General features: G+C 40.6%; 1 long non-coding RNA gene across 1 annotated transcript; it reads right to left on the bottom strand.

Annotated features, from left to right (window-relative positions):
- Window positions 1-4821: 4821 nt before the first annotated feature.
- Window positions 4822-10247, bottom strand: LOC110692074. The gene is made up of 3 exons (XR_002505378.1): window positions 10065-10247; window positions 9896-9978; window positions 4822-4869 (listed from the first exon to the last, which is right to left on the bottom strand). It is a non-coding gene; the product is annotated as an uncharacterized LOC110692074 (long non-coding RNA).
- Window positions 10248-12390: the final 2143 nt, after the last annotated feature.

The following is a 12390-nucleotide window of genomic DNA, read 5'->3' as shown; positions in this document are numbered from 1 at the left end:
GCTTGGTAGTAGTAACTCATAAATCTCAACGGGATGGTAGAATGGATCGCATTTTGAGATGTGACCGTTATCGCAAAAGAGAAGAAAGAGATTTTCGTACAGCCACTCGGTTTGATACAAAGCGGAAAGGTTGTGGGTGTGAGTTCAGAGTAAAGGTTCGACAACTACGGAGTCGTGACGGTTGGGAAGTGATTGGTTACTCTAAATGGGGGTATCACAACCATGAGATGATAGCATATGAAGAGGGTCATCGACAACTGAGCGGCTTAAGTCCTGCTGCGAAACTAGTTGTGAAAGAAATGAGTGATGCTCAAGTGAAGCCTGCTAAAATATTAGCATCTGTGTTAGAGAAATTTCCAGAAGACCATCCAAACCGAAGACACATCTACAACGTCAGACAGCAACTCAGGTTTGAACGGTCAGAGGGAAGGAACCCTATACAGCAGCTGCTACACCAGGCACAATCACGTGGTTACCTGTTCTAGTTTGATTCTGATGAAGATACAACGGAGGTGACTCATCTTTTCCTTGTGCATCCTGATTGTGCTGATATGATCAAGTCTTGGCCATTTGTGATTTTGATCGACTCAACGTACAAGACAAACAAGTACAAGTTCCCACTGGTTGAGATCATGGGGATGACTCCAACGAACCAGAACTTTCTGATTGGTCATGCAATCATCAAGGATGAGACGGCTCCAAGTTATTATTGGGTGTTGGAAAAGCTGAGAAACTACATCGGGCCTAATGTTCATCCAGCAGCCATCGTCAGCGACTGTGAGGGAGGTCTCTTTGCCCCCATAGCAGAGCTGTTTCCCGAATCGAACCACTTATTGTGCACATGGCACATCAACAACTGCGTGAAAGTGAAAGCCTACAACCTTTTCAAGAAGAATTTGGAAATGGCAGAGAGATTGGTGAATGGTAAGTGGCGGAAGATCCTACAGGCTACCACAGAGGAAGCGTATGAGCGAGCATTGGCTAACTTCAGGGATTCGTACCAGTGGTGTCCGGCACTGGTGGACTATGTGATGCGTCAATGGGTCCCTCACAGGGAAAAGTTTGTCAAATATTGGACAAACCAGGTACTTCATTTTGGGAACACTACAACATGTAGAGTTGAGAGCGCTCATAGAGCTACCAAGGACCGGATTGATTCATCGACCGCTGCTTTGGATACACTGTTCGCTAGACTGAACAAGTCAATTGAAACTCAGAAGAACGACCTCAGGAACTCTCTAGAGGACTCCAGACGACGACATGGTACAATGTATAGCCATTTTATATTTAATATTCTCCAAGGTCGTGTGTCGCACTACTGCTTGGGGTTGATTCTCACTGAGCTGAACAGGGTGAGGGACTTGGCTGACGAAGTGTATACTCGGTGTGGGTGTACTATTTCAGTAACTCATGGATTACCTTGCGCATGCACCATTCACCGCGTTATTACAGAAGAAAGGGCGTCGTTACATGTTGATCAGGTCCATTCATTCTGGAGGACGCTTGTTATTGGTGAGCATGCAGACACTCAAACGGCCGACCGTGAACAGGAGGAGTTGGAGCAGTTTCGTTCGATGTACGACCGAGTGTCCTCCAGCCATCCTTCTATTATTCGTGACGCTACTCATGTACTTCATGACATGTTCCACCCGTCTACCTTAGATTATGAGGAACCCGAAGGAGTTGACCGTCCTCGAGGTCGACAACGGCGGAACAGGAGTGCGTTTGAGTATATCCGTGGTCTTGGTCGTGGTCGTTCTCGTGGTCGGACATCGTCATCTAGTCGTAGTCAATCTTCATCGTCTGTGAATATGCCCCTGAGAACTGGTACGTTTTGGTTGTTTTTATTGCACATAGTTTTAAAGTGTTACTCCTGCCTTCTTAACTGTCTATAATTATATGGTGAATAGGAAGAAACGATGTTGATCAGTTTCCGTACAAGGAAAGGATACCTGCGATCATCATGTCGTACTTGGAAGGGTGGAATGATGTAATCGGAGATGGTAACTGCGGATTCCGGGTCGTGGCTGATGTTTTTCAAATGGGCGAAGACAACTACGGTTTGGTGCGTCAGTTGATGTACAGCGAAATTGCCTCTAACCGAAATGTTTATCGTCATGTGTACCAGGATGACTTGGATGGCGCTCTGCGGCGTATCCGGTGGGGAGGTGGACCTTGCGGCCAAAATCATTATTTTGACGCGCCCCTAGATCTGTTTGTCGTTGCAAACATTTACAAATGCGCAGTCATGCATTTCGGCCTGGGAGTGCATAGTCAAGATTATTATCCTTTTACCACGGTTCTCCCTTGGCGGTCGCGTGAGACTGTCACCACACCGGTCAGAGAGCTAGCTATTGCGTTTCTTGGGTCGTCATACAGACATTTCATCCGACTAGACATGTCAACCGATTTTCCAGTGCCACCGATTATACCTCGGTGGTACAACATTCGCACAGCGAGCGCAGAGGGTTGGGATGCGCTATATCATGACCGGATCCACGAATGGAACACCCTAGCTGCATTTTAGTTTTTCATGTTTACATTCTTTATTTGTAATCTTATTTGTACGTTGCTCTTTTAATGAGAACATTAATATTTTATATTGTATTGCTTACTGCATTCTATATGTTGCATGGGTAAGTTGCGCGGATCCACGAACGGTTATATCAAAATTTAAAAACAACACTGATAATATGTTTAAGTTGGAAGCTAAAAGAATAATCTAAAATGTTACAATCTTACAACATAATGTCCAACATAATGCTCTATAAATAAAATGACAAAACCATCAGTAATCCCTCCTCGACGACGACTCCCACTGCGCAAGGGTCTGTTCCAGACTATCAACAACAGCTCTCCCTGTTGCACTCATGCTGTCCTTCTCAAGAGAGAGTTTCTGTACGTCATGCATTATCTTTCCCATCCACTACATACAACAAAAAACAGAAGATGAAATACAATAACAACATATAAAACTTAATTAAAAGACAACGATAAATATAATATAAGACATACCGCTTCCGTGGCAGTAGGCGGTGGCACATAATCATCATCGCTGTGGTCGAGATCTGCGATCAACCTCGGGTGCGAATACCGGTTGAACCATTCCATGTAGTAATGGTCACACATGGGAGTAACCCCAGAGGGCGGCCGCTGCAACTCCGCAGTCCATAAGCGGGCCACCATCGGAAACTGGTCCCACGTCCCGGTCATGATATCCGGCCATTGCACGACGTAGTCCCTCGACGATGCAGGTCGGACCGCCTTCATCGGGCATGCCGGGGGAGGAGGGACAACTTGGACAAATCCAAGCTGGCGAAGACAACGCTGGGGCATGTACGCCTCGATGATCTCACGATACTGAATGAGTCCCGTGTACAGGGTCCTGGGTACCCTAACACTAAGGTTCGGGCCGAAAGCCAGTTCACCTGTACAATAACAACATATAAAATTTAATAACATGAATATAATATGTGCAAATAATAAAATGTAGAAACAATTTATAAACGTTACCTCTAAGGGGGACAGCCTGTCCAGCAATAACCGTATCGATCGGAGGCGGTCAACGGACTTCTTCTCCGAGCGCGAACTCCACGCACAAGCACGCGGCATCCCCTCATCAATAGGAACTGGGTCACGATGTGGTCGTAATGCAGGAAAGTACTCGTATATCCAGGTCTGCAATAGAGTCAGACACTCAGTGATACCTGCCGCGTCAGCCCGACTCGCAAATCCTAGTTGGCGATACAAATACGCCAACGTAGCCGATCCCCAGGAAAACTGGCCTACACTGTCGGGGTCACACGCCTCCACTATGTCGCGTGGCCTGAGCTTGTTTCCGCCGCTCTTATCCGGAAACAAGGTACATCCGAGGAGTAGAAAAACATAAGCACTCCGCTGTGCGTCGTGCGTCCTACGTGCACTGGGGTACAAACACCGCTGCAACACGGATGCGATCTTCACACCTCCGTGTTCCCAAACACCTAGCGCCTCGGTGTACAGTGCAGCCCTGTCCACCGCCAACAACTCAGCCAGCAAATCTGCCTGATCCGCATCAGCCACAGCACAAAGTCGTTTACCCTTAACACGAATCCCCAGAATGGCCTCGACGTCATGTAACATGATCGTCATCTCACCGAACGGAAGGTGAAAAGAGTTTGTATCCGGCTGCCATCGCTCAATAAAAGCCGTGATCAGCGTACTGTCAATCTTATCGTGCATGGTGGCAGGAACGTGATTCACCCCAGTGCCCTCCAGTCGCTCGAACATCTCGCTCTCCGCCGGCCAAGCCTCAGCCCATGTACGCAAAAAGCTACAAGTCTTTTCCCGGGTATGACATTTCAACAACCCCGTAACTGAAGGCTTCTCCCGGTCCTCCCAAATACGGGCAGCTATGTGTCCTAGAAAGCTAGGAATCATACTCCCGTCAACAGGCCCACCGGGCACCTCACTCCTAACAACCCAAGAATCATTACCGGCCCTCGACCGTTTCCTGCTTGCCCCAGATACAGTGGACGCAGATGATGTGCCAGATCTACTAACAAACCTACCACCCCTACCCTTACGCACCTCCACCATATGTGTCTCGTACATGTCATCAACCCTCTGACTGAATGGACCGTAATCATCATACGATCCACTGCCATCGTCCACATCCTCATCCTCATCTGCGCCCTCCTCCTGCTCCTCCTCCTGGTCACCCTCCTCAGCATCATCATCGTCATCCTCATCCCGACGGTGGATCCGTTCTCTACGAGCTGAGGCCGAAATACCACGGGATCTGACATGTCTATGCCCCGACCTCTCCACCGAATAGCTTCTACTAAGAAGCTCTACATTCTTCCCCGCACCATGACGACCCAGTAAATTCTACACAAAATTTTAAAATATATAAAACATACAAAAATTTATACGAAAAATAGCTACCACTCCCAAATCAAATAAACTAAAACCATACAAATAATTGTAAACAAAATATAAACATAGAAAAAATATGACAAAATTGAAAAAATTTATAAAAATAAACAACAAAATATAAAAACATTTCAAAAATATATTACACAAAAAAAAAATAAAAAAAAATAAAAACAATATTTTATTTCAAAAAAAAAAAAAAAAAAGGGGGGGGGGGCCGCCTTGGCTGGACGCCCAGCCAACAGTGGTGGCGCCAGCTGCAGACGCTGCCACCAGTGGGCTGGCGCCTGGGCTGGACGCCAAGGCCACGGTTGCGGCGCCTTGAATAAACGCCACAACCGTGGCTATGGCGTCCAGCCCAGGCGCCAGCCTACTGGTGGCGGCGTCTGCAGCTGGCGCCACCACCGCTTGCTGGGCGTCCAGCCAGCGCGCCCCGCCTCCGTCACGGCGGTTTTTCCTTTTTTTTTTACAAATTGTACCTTGCCTCCTTGCGACCTCCTTCCCTCCGCCGCCGCCGCCAATTCCTTGCCTTGCCGCCTCGACATTGCCGTTGTTTGAAATTTTTTTTTTTTTAGAGAGGTTCATAGAAGATGAGCGATGAGAGTTTGAGTGATGAGGGTGTGAGTGTTTTTTTTTAGGTTAAGGGCAATATTGTCACACCAAGTGAATTTTGTGGGCTTTATGTAGTAATTTGTGGGCAATGTTTAACAAATCCCATACCGACATGGGAATCGAAAACTATCTATGGAAGGGAGTCTAAATATTTCTCTAGTAGCCAGGTTCCACATAAACCTGGGCACGGGCCGGGTTGGCCCGCGTGCCGCCCGACACGGCCCGCCGTTCGGCGCAGCCCGGCACGACCCGAATTCAAGCACGGCACGGCACGAAGTTCAACTCCCGTGCCACGGGCCGTGCCACGGACAGGGTTGAGAATTCCCAGGCACGGCCCGGCACGAGCACGGCCATGGCCCGCCGTGCTGGCCCGCAGGCACGGCACGCAGGCACGGCCCGGAACGGCCCGCGGGCCAACGGTAATGTTACCGTTTATTCTAGCTCCTTAATAAGCCAAAAAAACGGCTAAAAACGGCTAGTTTTTTGCCAATTTGCTCCCCAAAAATTCTATAAATACTCACCTCCATTTCATTCCCAAATCACAAAATCACAATCTCTTCTTCTTATCTCTTATATTCTCTAAATCTCTAATAATCCTTATTTTCTTAAATTCTCTAATTATTCTCTTAAATTCTCTAATTATTTTCCTAATATCGGAAAAAAATTAAAAAGTTCGTAATCGTAATTAGTGGAGCGTTGAAGCGCGGTTGTAAGATCTAAACTAATCTTAAATTTATTATTGTTTTATTGTTATTATTAGAATAATCTTGTTTAATTATTATTGTTGTTAATTGTTATTGTTGTTGTTATAATTGTTGTTATTAATTATTATTATTGTTACAATTGTTGTTATTATTTATTTTTGTTGTTATTGTTATTGTTATAGTTGTTGGTATTAATTATTATTATTGATATTTTTATTGTTAAAATTGTTGTTATTAATTATTATTATTATAGTTAACCACTTTTTATTAAAAAATTAATTGTTAATTATGGCATCGAACAACCCATCATCTAGGTCTAGGGGGAAAGGCCGACTTATCCGTAGTAGTAGTTCTAGGGAACCACCAAATACAACGAGCCCCCAAATTACGAGTCAAACCAATGACCCCATTTACTTCCCCCCGGGCTATGAGCCATATAATACGTTGGGATTTCCAGCACCACCACTAAACCAATTTCCACTACCACCATACCAATTTCCACCTAATTATATCGGTGATCAACAAAACTATTGTTCTAGCCAAGGTAGCCAAGAAAGTACCCGAATTCCCTCCGGTTCTACCCCTTCTACTGCCACTCCCACTAGTCCCACTACTAACCATCACACACATCATGAATGGTTAACCGAAACTGAGATGCTACTTTTGAAAAACCGAAGGAGTGAGGTATGGCGTTATTTTGTCCTAAGTAAAGATGGTGAACAATGGGCAAAATGTAAAACATGTAATAGTGTATTCACGGCAGTTACCAAAAACGGGACGGGACACTTATCTAGACACATGGAAGCTTGTGCAAAACCAGCTAGTGATCCAATCCAGCCCAAAATTTCCCAATTCCATCCATACGGCTTTACATACAACTATGAGAGGGATAGGGATGAACTAGGAAAAATGATAGTACACGCCGAACAACCTTTTCTTTTCTCGGAAAGTGACGCATTCAACACCTATATTAACAAAGCACTACAACCCCAACATAAAAGAATCTCTAGGAAAACCGTTCGTTCCGCCGCAATGAAAAATTTCCTAGAGTACAAAGTCCGGTTACAAGCCGAATTGAGTAACCTTAACTGTAGAGTATCTTTAACAGCCGATTCTTGGGATAGTGGTTATAAATATCACTATTTATGTGTGACTTGCCATTGGGTAGATGATCAATGGATGTTACAAAAAAGAATAATACATTTCAAAATGCTGAAATACCCACACACCGGCATTAACATTGCTCACCATTTAATGCAAGCAATAGACGAATACAACCTTCGAGATAAAATGATGTCTATGACTTTTGATAATGCAACCTCTATGACATACACAGCTAATCTTATCAAACAAAACTTAACCGATGCACTATTAGACGGTGAAGCTCTTCATACTAGATGTGTTTGCCATGTACTTAACTTATGTGTACAGGATGGAGTTCGGGCAATTGGCCCATACTACAGCAAAATCAGAGATGCTATTATGTCTATAAATAGCTCTAACATGAGATACCAAGAATGGAAGAGTTTTCTAAAACAACAAAAGATAAGGGTAATAAAAATTAGAACAGATTGCCCAACTAGGTGGAATTCCACCTATGACATGTTAACAAAGGCAATTGAGTACAAGGGCCCGTTAACATTATTTTACAACCAAAAATTTCCACAAAATGCTTTGTATGATGATGATTGGAATAAACGTGAAAGATATATGCAATTTTTACAGTTATTATATAACATGACGTATTGTTTTTCTACTGTTTACAATCCTTGTGCTCAAAACTTTCTTTCTAATGCATGCTTACTCGCCCAACTTTTCGTTGATCATCGCCATCAAAGTGATTATGATCAGTATCTTCCAGCAATGGAAAAAAAGTGGCGTAAATATTATAGTGAGATTCCTTTGATTTATATTTTTGCTTCCATATTAGATCCTAGGCAAAAGTATGAAAACACATTTATGTTAGTTGACATTTACTTTCAATGCATGTTTCTTGACGATGATGTAGAAAACTATAAGACTAATGTGAAGGATCAGTTTTTTGCTTTATATAGAGTCTATGAAGCCAAATATGGCACCGTTCTTCGCTCAGGGCCTTCCCAACCATCCAAAAACGTAAGTAAGAAGGCCAAACATTTATTTTCACAAGCTACTAACTTGATTTCAAGGTTTTCAGGTGATTCATCAATCAGGAGAACGCAAAGCGACGTCTCGGAGTTGCAGATGTACTTGAGTTACGACTTCACCAAAGGCATGGACGACGATGAGATAAACAGCCTCGACCTCCTTGCATGGTGGAAACAACAAAGCTCGAAGCATCCAACTTTGGCGGCAATGGCACGAGACATTCTTGCTATCCAAGTTTCCTCCGTCGCCTCCGAACGAGCTCTCAGCGCATCCGGAAGGGTTTTAGACGATAGAAGAACAAGTCTAAAACCCGAAACACTAGAAATGTGCGTGTGTTTCAAAGATTGGTTGGATGCGGAAAATCGCTCACAAGACCGTTTTTACGACCACAACGACAACGAAGAAGGAACCTCCGCTTCCGGTTCGGGTTCGGCTAGTTCCCAATCTATGCAACTAGCCGATGACCTTGAAGGCGAAGGCGAAGACGAAGACGAAGACGAGCAAGAAGAAGGAGAAGAAGAATAGACAATTATTGTATATTGTACGATTTTAAAAATATCAATTTTATCATTTTCCAATTTTTGTTTAATACCATCATTGTATGATTTTTATCATTGTTATCATTGTACAATTTTCTCAACTCAAGTAATAATAATATAAAGTACGCACTATTCACATCCAAAGTCTAATTTGCCTTTTTTCCCCGTTTTGTTACAATTTGTAAATTCATATTAAAAAAAATAAAATTATACCAATTACTAATAAATCATAAACATTAAATTTTAAAGTAATAGTATAAAGTAAATATATAATATAAATATTGAATATACAAATTATAAAACATAAATATTCAACTTATAATTATAAAATTCATAACTTAATAACTTATAACTTATAAGTTATAACTTTATAAAACTTATAATTATAATTTTATAACTTATATACATTATAAACTTATTAATTTATAATGTTGTTAAAAATATATATATATATATATATATATATATATTTGAAAACTGCACCAGCCCGCAGGCCGGCACGTGGCCGACACGGCACGAGCCCGCCAGGCACGAGGGCCGTGTCGTGCCGTGGGCTGGCCTGTGAAAATGGCCGGCACGGCACGGCACGAAATCCTGGGCCCGCCGGCACGACCGGCACGTCACGAACCAGCTCGTGGCCCGCCAGGCACGGCTCGCGGCGGCCCGGCCCGGCACGGTGCCCAAGTTTTCCACATAATAAACACAAATTCATCTTTGACGAAAGAGACAAGGAACATGCCATTACAAGGGTCGTAAATGCGGAATTCAGAAATTACATCACGATGATAGAAATTAAACCGAGCTGGGTCATAATCAATGGCGGGTCTAAGTTGAAGGTAGTTTCAAAAGCGAGGTTTTTGTAAGATAAAATTGAAATGGAACAAGCTGGTGGATATAGGATTAATACCGAATCATTTTCATCATGATTTTGCAAAACACGAGTAGCATAGTGTTTGGTTGCTAATTTAGGTGATGAGATGATATCAAGCCAATACTTACATACAATAGTGAATCGGATCAACGACTTCATTGGTAATCGAGCCAGGATCTCTATCAAAGCATCCCCTTGCAATTCCATTTTCCTATAAATTACAAATTCAACTTGTTCATTATAATTATTGCAAATAATTTAAACCATTAATTAACAAATAAAAGTTAAGATTCTTACCAATCCCAATTTAAAATCAACCAATTTGATGATAATATACAACTTATACAAGTGCAACAGATTCTGAGAAAGAGGCAAATTGAAGGAGCTTGGAATTGAAATTAGGGATTGGAAGAAATAAAAGTATGCAAACCTAAGGTAACATTTATGTACTGTATGTTCAATTGCCAAAACGCCTTTACCATTATGGGTCCAGAAATTGTAAATTGGCCTCAAAGGCCCAATAGTATAAAAGCTTCTAAATTGCCAAACAAGTTACTAAATGATCCAAATTTATACGACTATTTTTTTTTGTTTTTTTTTTAATGGAATAGGGAGGGTTGATTCATTAAATAACTAGGTTAGTCCCGTGCGATACACGGTTTTAATAATAAAAAAATTACTTGTTAGTGTGAAATATAAATATTTTAAGTAAAACTTAACAAATTGTTAGATTAATTGAGCTAAAATGAAGGACATGATGTTAAATATTCTAATTATCTTCATAACTATAGTAAAATTTTAAAAATATTAGCGTTCGTTTTTTATCATTATAGAAAATTTGAAGAATTAATAAAGACTGAAAAATTCAAACTCTACAATCACTAATAAAATGTAGGAGATTGTTTATATATATATATATATATATATATATATATATATATATATATATATATATATATATATATATATATATATATATATATATATATATATATATATATATATATATATATATATATATATATATATATACTATGTAGCAGGAAAAAAAAAAGTGAAATAGACTAATCGTCAATTATTTTTACTCAATAGGAATATAAATTGTATATTTAGTTTAGTTATAAAAGATTTTAGAAAAATGTATAATTAATCTATCATTTTCAAATATTAGTTAAATCTTGAAATTAAAAAAAAAAAAAAAAAGAATGATGTCAATAATAGTTTTGGAGGGAAAATTTATTCTTAAGAAGTTGCCACATGGATAGTTATGATGTCAGCGGTAATTACTTTAATATTTTTTTTATAGATAATAGCCATTCAGCACTTACAATCATCCCTTAAGAGATCTAAATTCTCGATACAAGAATTAAATTCTTTGTTTTCTTTTAAATACAGTACAAGTTATGCAATATACTTTTTGGACATTTTGTTTTTTTTTTTGGGTGTTGATTAAAATAAGTAAATGAGTGAGTTTTACAAAATAATTTGAACACCATGATTACAGAAGGGTTAGGTAGTACGTGTATGAATTAATTTTATTGATTTGTCTGTTTACATTGTCTAAACTCTTACTCAAATTAGGGGTGAGCACGAATCGGATATCCGTATCCGAAAATCCAGATATTTGATATCCGATATTCGATCCAAAAATTTTGAATATCCGATTTTCGGATATCCGAAATTTTCGGATCGGATAACCGGATATCCAATATCCGACCCTTTCTATAAATTGCTTCTATATTTCCTTAAAAAAAATTGCTTCTATAATCTATATATGGCTGCTCTATGCGATTGTGCTCTTGTTCGCCCAACAATACCAACAATCGGCATGCAGCCACCACGCACCAAGCAATGAAAATCTGAAATGTATAATCCAAAATTACAAAAATGATCAATTATCTAAAATTTTGAACTAAACTTAATATAATCTAAAATTACAATTATATAAAAAAAATGCAAGTAATTAAAATCTGAAATTTGAAAAAAAAAAACTACATCCAAATTCTAACCTAAATTAAATTAGATCTGAAATTACAGCCTCGTCGGTGTCGGTGTTGCTGTTGGCCACAATTTGTGTTATTGTTGGTCGTTGTTGGGAACCGCCGGTGTTGCTCGGTGTTGCTGTTGGTCGCTGTTGGCAACCGCCGGTGTTGCTCGGTGTTGTTGTTGTGGAGTATGGACATAAGAGGATAGAGAAGAAAAAAAATAAAAAATGCAGTATGGTCGTATGGAGTTAAGAGGAGAGAGAAAAAGAAAGGGAGAGAAAAGGAAGGAGAGAGAAAAGGGAGGAGAAAGAAAAGATGCGTGACAGAGGAGAAAAGGGAGGAGAGAGAAAAGAAATGGGCGGCTGTAATTTAATTAGGGGTTTTTTTAAAGAATGGGAGGTATTTTTAAGTTTGCTACTTTCGGATCATTTCGGATATTCGGATATCCAAAATCCGAAATTCCGATATCCGATCCGAAAATGTTTTTGGATCGGATGCGGATCGGATTTTTGGATTTTCGGATAATCAGATAGTTTGGCTCAGCCCTACCTCAAATTGCGTAATGAGAAAGTGTGTGACATTTAAAAGAAAACGGATGAAGTATAAGAGTAATATGACTCACTTCCAATTAAAGAAAG

Source organism: Chenopodium quinoa, unplaced genomic scaffold (genome assembly GCF_001683475.1).
Source record: "Chenopodium quinoa cultivar QQ74 unplaced genomic scaffold, ASM168347v1, whole genome shotgun sequence".
In the NCBI taxonomy this organism is placed as follows: domain Eukaryota; kingdom Viridiplantae; phylum Streptophyta; class Magnoliopsida; order Caryophyllales; family Amaranthaceae; genus Chenopodium; species Chenopodium quinoa.
This window is presented reverse-complemented; position numbering and strand designations above follow the sequence as displayed.